Consider the following 11,217-nt stretch of genomic DNA (forward strand, 5'->3'; position numbering starts at 1 on the left):
TTCACACAAAATTTGATACAGGTTCTTTGATTCATTTTTTTGAATAGGTAAAAATCGAAGACGATCCAAAACACGTGCAAGCAAAGCAGCTGTCAACAATTAAGTGAACATTCAAAATGGCCGAGCTTGTCGGGATAAGTGAGAGACATGAGTACCAACATAACGCCACAAAAAGATCGAAATTCGAATATACGTAACCCGCGAAAATACAAAATTCGCGATACTTTTTGAACACACCTCGTACATGAAACATGACGTACATGAAACGTGACGTACATGAAACATGATGTACATGAAACGTGACGTACATGAAACATGACGTACATGAAACGTGACGTACATGAAACATAACGTACATGAAACGTGACGTACATGAAACATGATGTACATGAAACGTGACGTACATGAAACATGACGTACATGAAACGTGACGTACGTGAAACATGATGTACATGAAACGTGACGTACATGAAACATGACGTACATGAAACGTGACGTACGTGAAACATGATGTACATGAAACATGAAACATGATGTACATGAAACATGATGTACGTCACGTTTCACGTACATCATGTTTCACGTACGTCACGTTTCATGTACGTCATGTTTCATGTACGTCACGTTTCATGTACATCATGTTTCATGTACGTCACGTTTCATGTACATCATGTTTCATGTACGTCACGTTTCATGTACGTCATGTTTCATGTACGTCACGTTTCATGTACATCATGTTTCATGTACGTCATGTTTCACGTTTCATGTACGTCATGTTTCATGTACGTCACGTTTCATGTACATCATGTTTCACGTTTCATGTACAGTTGTCAGACAATTATCGATCGGCTCAGGACCGCTATGAAAAGACACAAGAACGAGTGAAGGATGGTTATCGAATGACCGTAGATCGAGTCAAGAATGAGTATGAAAAATTATCTAATCGACAGAAACCGGAAGACAAAGAAAAGTTATTAAAGGAAGACAGAAAATACTGATAAATGGAGAAAAAAACGTTTTTTAAACAAAGTAGAGGAACTTTGCAATGCCGACATTATAAATTACATCGTGTAACCGCTAAACGAGTCAGTCGTAATGCAATTCTTTTACGCGCCGAAATATGAGTTCATCGAAGAAAACAATAAGCTCCGAGAGGCGACGAATCGTCGAAGAATTACACGCGTCAGCTAGACGCAATTTTCCTAGAAGACGTGTTATAATCAAAGGATTCAACGATCTTTGGCAAGCTGATATCGTTGAGATGCATCCCTATTCAAAGTACAATAGATGTCATAATTACATACTTACCGTCATCGATGCGTTGAGTAAATACGCCTGGGCAGTACCGCTCAAGAGCAAGGCCGGGCGCGAGACGGCTGACGCAATCGCCAAGATAATTCGAGAGAGCGGAAGATGCCCGAAAAATTTGCAAACGGATATGGGAAAGGAATTTTATAACGCCGATATGTAAAAAGTCTTGAAAAAGTATGACATTAATCATTATTCTACATATTCGGTTTTAAAAACATCAATAATAGAGAGATGGAATCGCACACTTAAGAACGATATGTGGCGTATGTTTACACTTAACGGGTCGCACAAGTGGGTCAACGAGCTGCCGCATCTGGTGTCGGATTACAACAACCGCAAGCATCGTACTATCGGCATGCGACCAGTCGACGTTAATTCGGAAGTTGCTGAAAAACTCCTGGGCACTGTATACTCTCACATAAAAATCATGGGACCCGCGAAATTCAAAGTAAACGATTCGGTGCGCGTGAGCAAGCACAAAACGACATTCTCTAAGGGGTACACCCCCAATTGGACCACCGAGGTGTTTAAGATCGTTAAAGTACAGCGCACTAATCGTGTAACTTATCTCCTGGAAGATTATCGCGGTAAACAAATAGCGGGTGCCTTCTATGAGTACGAGTTGCATCGCACGACTCATCCAAATGTATACCTGGTAGAGAAGATAATAAAGAAGAAAGGAAACAAGGTTTACGTCAAGTGGCTGGGATTCGATGATTCGCACAACTCATGGATAAATAAAAAAGATGTTATTTGATTTATTTCAATTAAATATGTATATATTTTATATCATATTAGCGTTTACAAAAATATATAAAATGAATACAAACAATTTTTTTGGTCTTTATTCTTCTTCTATCCTTATTAATACAAAATGTCATATAAAAATTTTTATTAAAAAACGTATATCTAAAATTTGAAAAAATATCAAAATATCTTATTCATAAAACGTCAAATATATATTAAGCGTGTAACATATATGAAACAATACATAAGATGTATAAAATGAAGCATACAGAATATAAAACAAAGTATAAAGTATGAATAACGTACTTATATAAAATAATACTAGCATATTAAACGTGTAAAAAATACAAAAAAATGTAATTCAATAAAAGATTAAAATGCATAATATTTGTAAAAATGTGAGAACATCTTATGATTATAATTGTATCTGCCAATGTCCCCATGGTAATGTATTTGTTAATGATGATGGAACAAGGTATCTTTTATCATCATATGGCGAGAGCGCCACTTTGGATTCTGAAACTGTAAACACTTGATGCAGCTTCGAACGTATACACGATTGGCTACGAGTTATTTCTATTTCATTGTTCAAACATCGCATATAATCTTCAAAAGTAATAGTTCGCGCTACTACATTGTTTTTCACACCTTTCGCTTTTTTGGTATCCTTTTTGCCATCTACTTTGATCGCGTACATCTTTGCTCTAAGCCCTACAAATTCGGTCATGATCGCACCGTTGTTTTCATCTTTCATTAGACCGAGGACTTTTTTATTCGCGAGAGGCATACCGTATGGGTTGTCTGCGGGATAATCGCTTGTATCATATCTCGCTATATCACGTTTCATCGTTGAATAAATATCATCGCACTCGAGGAAATAAACAAGACTATCAGTATCTGAATATAACAATTTGCACTTGTCTTTATATAGCGGAAACATATATTCGTGATGAAATTCGTACAAGTAGATTTTTGATATGTCAAGTATGCACATACCCACATAAATCGGCTTGTTAAACTTCACCTCGAGCTTACGCAGTTCGACGGCAACTAAATTTTCCGCAAAGACGCTGCGGCTGTGAAAATTCGGTTTAGCGATCATTACCTCTGCACCGTAAGTGATTGTCTTTTTCCCACGGCGAGTCGAGGACGTTTGGCACTACAATGTTCTTCGAGCTGCGCGAGGTACTCGTCGCATCGTTGCAACCACTCGAAACATTCAGCTAAATTTGCAATCTGCGAGCATTGCTCGAGCAGTTCGCGTTCCACTCGCTCACTATTTTCCATTTTTTCAGTTTTTTAGTACGTATCACACTCTTTCTCGGAGCACTTGCACGTATTTTGTTTACATGATTTGCAAATTCGCTGTGTGCTTAGAACGTTACAGTGTCCGTTTATATATTTTAATTCACAAAAATCAGGAGGTATAGCTTATCTCCACCAAGGATCATCCTGCTCTCTATTTCTCTTTTCAACCCACCGATTAAATAAATTAATCACTGCAGGTTCGCGCTTATCGTCGCAGTTCTGTGGTGGTGGTGTATACACGTTTATTGCAAGAAATTTGATGCACTGTCCATGACCAGCGGGAATCGTAATCTGCAGAATGATATCGTATATAGAGATATTCTGGTAAATTTTTTTTGCCCACTGGTATTTGTTTAATTGCTTTTCTTCACAATTATCAAACGCGCACAGATGGTCCAGTATGAGCAAATACAATTTTCTTTTCCTGTAGTCTGACAATCTACAAACACGTTCTGAGTTAATAATGACACCTTGTCTCACGGCACGTTCACAAGTCCCGCGTATTCCTAATTCTCGATCGCGAAGGAATTTTATCGACGATACTCGTCGTCGTGGAACATCGGTTTCTTCTTCTTCTTCCGGCATAAACACATTATCGAGAACGTACACGATTTCTTCTAGATCATAATCTATAAATAGATTTATGTCTATATCAAGCAATGCGTCGTCAAACTCCATTTTTGACTGCGTTTAATGTGAACTTCAATATGATCAACCATTTTTTAGAGAGTAACTATTACGACTGATTCGGTGTTCACATCGAGACTGACCGTATAATACATTCGCCAAACTTATAACCGAACAAAACATGAGTTTAATCGATCGAAATATTAACGCTTCCCTCTTGCATCATCTAAATATTGTTTCAACGTGCAGCAGCCGGATTATCGGCGCTTATCTTTACTAAGAAAGATACCTTGCACGATTAGACATGCCACTGGGTGGCAACCGCACACGAAAAAGAGCTCATGTAAACAAATCTAAATATTATTTACACGTGTCATTAGAAGCCGGATTATCGGCGCTTCTCTTTACTAAGAAAGATACCTTGCACGATTAGACATGCCACTGGGCGACAACCGCGCATGAAAGAGAGCTCACGTAAACAAATCTAAATAATATTTCAACGCGTTATTAGCACAGCTGAAAGAGCTGTTTAGCGCTTTTCTCTCTCTCTTGCATCCACCTTGACCAAAAAATTATTAGAGGATAGCGAGCGTTGGGGGGCGGCGGCGGCGGCGGCGGCGGCGGGCCCCGCGGAAATAGCCGCGCACACCCCTTCGCCATCGTATCGCTTATCCCCCTCGTGATGACAGACATTTCCGATTTCAAAGTACAGTCATACACACCTCCTCGCGGTGTGATTTATTATGTTTATGTAAACAGAGTGACAAGTACATGGTCCATGTTTACATTAAATGGTCAGTAGTTGCCTCCACGCGACACATTTCAAAGGTGTCGGTCAAGAACATGATCCTCGAATCGTTATCTCTGTTTATATAAACATTGATTACGCAGAACTACCGGTTAGGTTCGTACACGTGTCCTCGATTTAATCCCCCCTCGCCCCGCCTCGGTCGCGTAACATCGTCTCCGGTTAGACCCCCCGTGAGACCCGAAATATTCCCCCCTTCCTCGCACGCGGCACATTTCAAAGGTGTCAAATTTATTTAAACATCGGCCTAGAACATGGTCCTCGAATCGTTATCACTGTTTATATAAACATTGATTACGCAAAACTATCGGTTAGGTTTACACGTGTGACCCCGTTTTAAGCCCCCCCTCCCCTCCCCACCCAGTTTGGTCCACCCGCGGGACCTTATCGCCGGTTAGGTCCCCCCGCGCGACCCGTAATATTCCCCCCCTTCCCCGCACCCCCCTGAGATCCCTGGTAGAATCCGCCTATACATTCTACTTACAGCAAAACGCATATTTAAACCAAGTTTTTAAGACCTCTTGAACTTTCAAATGCTTTGTCTAAAATGCTTCAGCACACTGATATAGAATCTGTAAAAAAAGCTTTGGAAAAAGCTGGCTCAAATTTTGGAAATTCTCTACTTCCTTTGAATTCCATAGATTTTGGTACAAAATTTTCATCATATGCTGCTAAAAAGACTATTGCTCAAAATACCTTAAAAATTGTTATGGAAAGAATTGTAGCATTTATGATTCGACTCTGTGAAGAATTAATCAAAAGATTACCATTTAATATTGCTATTATTGATAAATTACGTTATTTTTCACCGGAAAGGTGTTTATCTCAATTTTCTACTATACCAATAAAGGAATTACCATGGGATTTAGTAGGTACATTTTTTATCATATTAAGCCCAGTTGCACGTTATTATTTTAGCTTTAAGCAAAACTTAATGTATCTGTCTTTATCTTTCTTTCTAAATAAAAACACGTATATAATTTTCGTTTAAAGCCATAATAACATTGATACAATCAGACCTAAATGTCATTTCTGTTATTTTTAATAAATTAATTTTAATTTACAGCTACGACTGTAGATAAAAATGCAATTGAAGAGCAATGGCGAAAATTAGGAACACTTAGATTATGTGATATTTCTTTAGATTTTAATGAAAATGTTGATATAACGAAAGTTTGGATTGCTGTTTGGAATATTCGAAGTGCAAATGGAAATAGAAGTTTTGGCGACTTAGCTTCGTTTACCATTCGTGCGTTATCTCTACCTATCAGTAATGCTGACGTGGAAAGAGTTTTTAGCATAATGTCTATTGTGAAAACTAACGCACGAAACAAAATGTTAATGTCAATGCTTGTAGCTATAATGCGCATTCGTATTCATATGCGTGTATTTAATGTATGTTGCACAAATTATGAGATTACTGATCACATGTTTTCCTTATTTAATAATAGCATTTATGAAAAATCTTATGTAAATGAAGATAATAATGAAACTGAAGATCTCATTTTAACAGAAACAATAAGTCTGATAGAAAATAACTGAAACTTTTATATTTCGTTTAATATATTTGTATAAGATTTATATGTGCTGTTATTTAATATAAAATTTATAAATGTTCGTATAAGATTTATAAATGTATATGTAATAGATATAAGTTTATATATCAATTTATTATTTTCAAGGAAACTTAATATTCTGTAAAAATAAACATATAAATTTAATCTTCTAAGATTTAATATTTTATTTTATTTACATTATATTTAAACAAAAATTTTTTCAATACAAATAACAAAACTTTTTTCACACATTGTTAACTAAGTAAAAAATATAAATAAAAGATGATTTAAATTAAAAATGCAATAATAATTATAATTACAAGTTTGTAGTATTCAAATTTCTAGCGCATAAAAAGCTAGTGAAAATTTGGGCTATATTGGGCTATTTCAGCGCTGCAGATTGGCGACTCTGTTGTCAGAAAACCTGGCAACCCTGCTTATCACTGTCGTGTGTGCCCTGACGACGAGAGGACAGCCCAGGAGCCGAGAACTACCGCCTGCCGAAAGTTCATTGTAAGCCGCCGCCCCGGTAATCGTAAGTTAAGCACTTGAGAGAGGGTCGATCTCCGTATCTTTCCCGTAACCCTACCGTATACCGCACTTATGGAAGCGGAACCTCCCGCGAGCAATTAACCGTGCCGAAGTGACGGCACGTCGAGAGAGATCGACCGCAGCTCAAGTATCGTCGAGTCCCTCTCGGGGCGCGAACACCGACGGTCACTCGTATCGTTTAGGTTGTAAGCAAAATCGCGTATCGTTTTGTGCCGCGTGATTGTAAGTTGCCTCGTATCGAGCCGCAACCTTAGGAATTACCGTACCGTATTGTACCGTACCCGGGGGATTTCGGAGCAGGATTGTGCTCCGACCGACCCCGTCGTAGAGTTTTTTTGTGTGGTAGCAAGATCGCTCGGTGCGCGGAATTTGCGCGGCTCGGTCTCGGCGAGACGCGATACCGTTCGGTCTCCGCGAGATTCGTAGCGCCGCGGGGTTGCCGCGAGAGCCGCCGGCGATCGGAGTTCCGCGGGATAATTGTCGGGATTGTTAGTCGCGAGTGAGGGTGTGACGCCCGTACGGATTTTGCGGGCGAGAAGAGCACTGCTCGCGCCGTGCGAGTTCACGTGGCGATCATGCTCGTGCCGCGTGTTGTTAGGTCGTAGTGATTATTGTGCCGCGTGGTTAGTAATTCGTCCCGTCCTGATGGGTACCGCAATGTGGAGATCCCTCGATCGTCTTGGGGACGCTTCCGAGTAGCGAGATTGCGTCTCCGCTGGTTCGCGTGCCGTTCGCGTTAATCCGTATTTCTCGTTAATTTTCTATTCTCCCGATTGCGTTAAGAGTATCTTCCCCGCTTGTAACTGCGTAACGTTTGTAAACCCCCCCTGTAACCGTTCACCGTGTCTTTAACAAGGTTCAAATATATTATCTTTTATTGTTAAAACCTAACCTAACCTAACCTATCCCGAGCGTTGTAATTGCGTTTCTTTCCCCTCTCCCGCTCTACTTGAGAACCGCGCCCCTCTGCCATTCGCGGAGCGAGCCGTGGGCAGCGAGATACGTCCTACCGTGTCGCAGATTTACCGCTTTTTATGAAGTGGTGCGAGAGATCGCGCCTGGCGCCCAATTACGAATTGCGCTAAAAAATTTCCGCTACCGCTCTTTTCCCCTTTTATTGGGCGTACTCTCTTGAGCCTGGCGAGCACAGGAGAAGAACGTCGCAAAGTATATCATATAATATTTCTTTTATCATATCTTGATCAAAAGCGTAGAAAATAGGCTGTTTCCATTTTTTAAATAAACCACGAGCAACAGCAACCTGGCATCTTTTATGAGGTCCAAGGACTTTTTCCTTTTTTTTTTCAATTTGAACTTGGTTTGACAAATAGATTTCATTAAAGCAGAGAATTGTCGCTCTTTCCATTTCTGTCATGCCTCGACTTTTTCCTTTCATAATTGTTAATACGTCTTTCAAGATGTATTCGAGGACGACGGTGATTGGTCGAGAATGCTCGGCCGGTGATGATGACGAGAATGCTCGTCGAGGATATGGGTGATGGCAGAGAACGAGACATAACTGACGTGACGTAACGTGACGTGACGTGACGTTGAGTAACGCAGAGAAAAGCCGTAAAGACGTAAGACGTGTTGTGTTGAATGTCTGGTGATCTATTAAGTGCGCGGAGAGACGAGGTGGGTAATATTAATATATTAACTTAATAATTTATAACTAAATATGGTCTGGAATAAAATAACAGATTTTATTCATAACGATAATAATTTGTTTCCATTTCTTTGATCAAATAGTTAAAATAGAGTAATAATTTTTATTTTAAGTTAATCCACATTTTTCCCTGCTATATATGCTACAGTTATTACAAACGTACATATTTTTCTCAACAAATTGACGAGTTCTGTATCTTAAAAAAATTCCACTACTTTGATGCAGAATAATATTGCATTAAAATAACCTACATGCAGCGAGCGAACTACATCAACTACAATTTACTCATTAAACTATCTCTGTACAATTGCATTTTTTTTGGTCTCCCAATCTTATTTAGTAAGTTTGATTTACAAAATTTATTTTTATTTTTTTAGCTCTGTATTTTTATTATTATGCTAATTTATAGTTTGCTTTTTCAGTAGAATATTTAGTTATTTTAAAAGTGATACAAGAACAAAAATGTCGGATCATTCACAATATTGCCAAATTTATGATGATTCACTTGAAACGAGCACAGATGACAGGCAGGATAATTGCGATCCTGTGTTTATTAATGTTGAAGAAAAGCAAGGCGATGAACTTCTGATCGAACTATACCAAGAGCAAGTATTTCTATATGATAAAAGTAACGCCAATTATAAAAACTGTTTGATGAAAGAAAATGCTTGGATAGAAATATCCAAAATAGTGACTGAAACTAATTGTGGTAATAAATTATACTTACTATATGTATAATTACTTAGATAAAAAGGTAATTAGATAAATAATGGTATAATGTATTTTAATCTAAAACTTTTACTGTTCAGGTGACATGTATACTCCATCCTATTGTCAAAAAAGGTGCGTCTCATTAAAGGACCAGTATAACAGAGAGAAAAGAAAGCTAGAAATTCAATCTAAAAGTGGAAGTGGTGCAAGTAAAGCTAGTCAATTTCCTTTCTTTTCGCAGTTAGCATTCTTGGACCGCGTAATTAAAAGACGAAGGTAAATTAATTCATTAAATTATTTGTTTAAATATATCCACTTTTACGTATTTTATATGCTTGTTTCCAGAAGCTACACAAATTGCACAATATCTGAACCAGTAATTAATGAAGATGATGACTTGTTACAAAGTGTTGCAAGTTCATCGAACAGCAAAAATAAAAGTGTAAACAAGCAGCATATTGATAACAAGAAATATTTCATCAATAAAGAAAATGTTGCATGAAAACACAAGAAGTGGAAAATCGACGAAACAAAGGAGTTAGAACAATCATTAGTTCAAATGACCAAAAGAATTTCATCATATATGGAAAACAAGTCTTCAACCGCAGATAACGCTTTTATGGACTTTATAAAAGTACAATTTAGCACTATTCCAGAAAAGGAAAAAAATGCAAGACGAAAGATGATTATGGATGCTCTTACGATGCCATTATCAGAACAATAAGGATCATTTAATTTAAGAAATCTATATAGGGTGTAACTGGAAAAACATACATGGAGTATACCACGAGATACAGGCTAAGAATTCAAATCGAAGAGTCTCTCGCTATTTTTTGATCTGGAGTTTCTGTTCATAGTTATACAGTATTAAAATTTACCAATCATCTTCCGTTTATAGACGGCTTATTTGCAAATTTTAATACTGCATAACTACGAACAAAGGTTCAGATCAAAAAGTAATTCAAGACTTTTGACTTGGATTTCTGTCCTATATCTCGTAGCATCTTTCACGTATGTTTTCTTAGTTACACCGTCTATATATTATGTTGACAGTACAAATATAAACATTAATTTCCTTTTTTTGTTATAAAGATATAACATTATGTTTCGAAGTTTTATTAGAGAAGAAAGATGATCAAAGATATACTTACTATGCCATTATTAAAATAATAAGGATTATATATTTTAAGAAAACTTATTTTGACAGTGCAAATAGACATTGTTTTTTTTTGTAAATATATAACATTTTGTTTAATTTTGAAGATTTTATGAAAGAAAAAAGATGGTTATAAATACTCTTACTATGCCATTATTAGAACAATAAGAATTATATATTTTAAGAAATCTTTACATATATTGTAATTGTGACAGTACAAATAGGTATTATTATTATTTTTTCTTGTAAAGATATAACATTTATATTTTATTTTAAAATTTTTATGAAACAAAATAATTACTAGTTTATTTAAAAAATTATATCAAACATTTGTTTCTGTGATGTATTATATTCTTTTGAGTATAATTGACTGACAAGGGCACCACACATAACCCGGGTCACCGATTTTGATGAAACTTTACAGTTATGTAGTATTAGTATAGAAATACTAAATGCTAAACGGAGACGATGCACTACTCAACCGTTGACGTGAAATCGTTGTTTGAATTTCACCATACAACTTTAATACCGTAACATTGAAGGAGTTTGGCAAGTAGCAGCATGGTGTGGCGGACAGCGCGAGCGCCTATAGTTTTGCAGGTCGCGGCCGTCGCGGGTTCGAGTCCACAATTTTTTTTTCTTTTTTTTTTTTTACCCAGTACTCTTATTGTTACAATATACATATATATATATATAAAATAAAATATATAATAAATAATACACAGATATAGATATAATAATACGCAAAAAATCTTCTCTGCATTCGAACTTTTGT

The 11,217-nt window shown here is 37.1% G+C and overlaps 1 pseudogene; it reads left to right on the top strand.

The window, feature by feature from the left end:
- The first annotated feature begins 9,085 nt into the window (after nucleotides 1–9,085).
- On the top strand, nucleotides 9,086–10,181 carry LOC120358960 (annotated as a pseudogene).
- Nucleotides 10,182–11,217: the final 1,036 nt, after the last annotated feature.

Source organism: Solenopsis invicta, chromosome 11, assembly GCF_016802725.1.
Source record: "Solenopsis invicta isolate M01_SB chromosome 11, UNIL_Sinv_3.0, whole genome shotgun sequence".
NCBI lineage: Eukaryota > Metazoa > Arthropoda > Insecta > Hymenoptera > Formicidae > Solenopsis > Solenopsis invicta.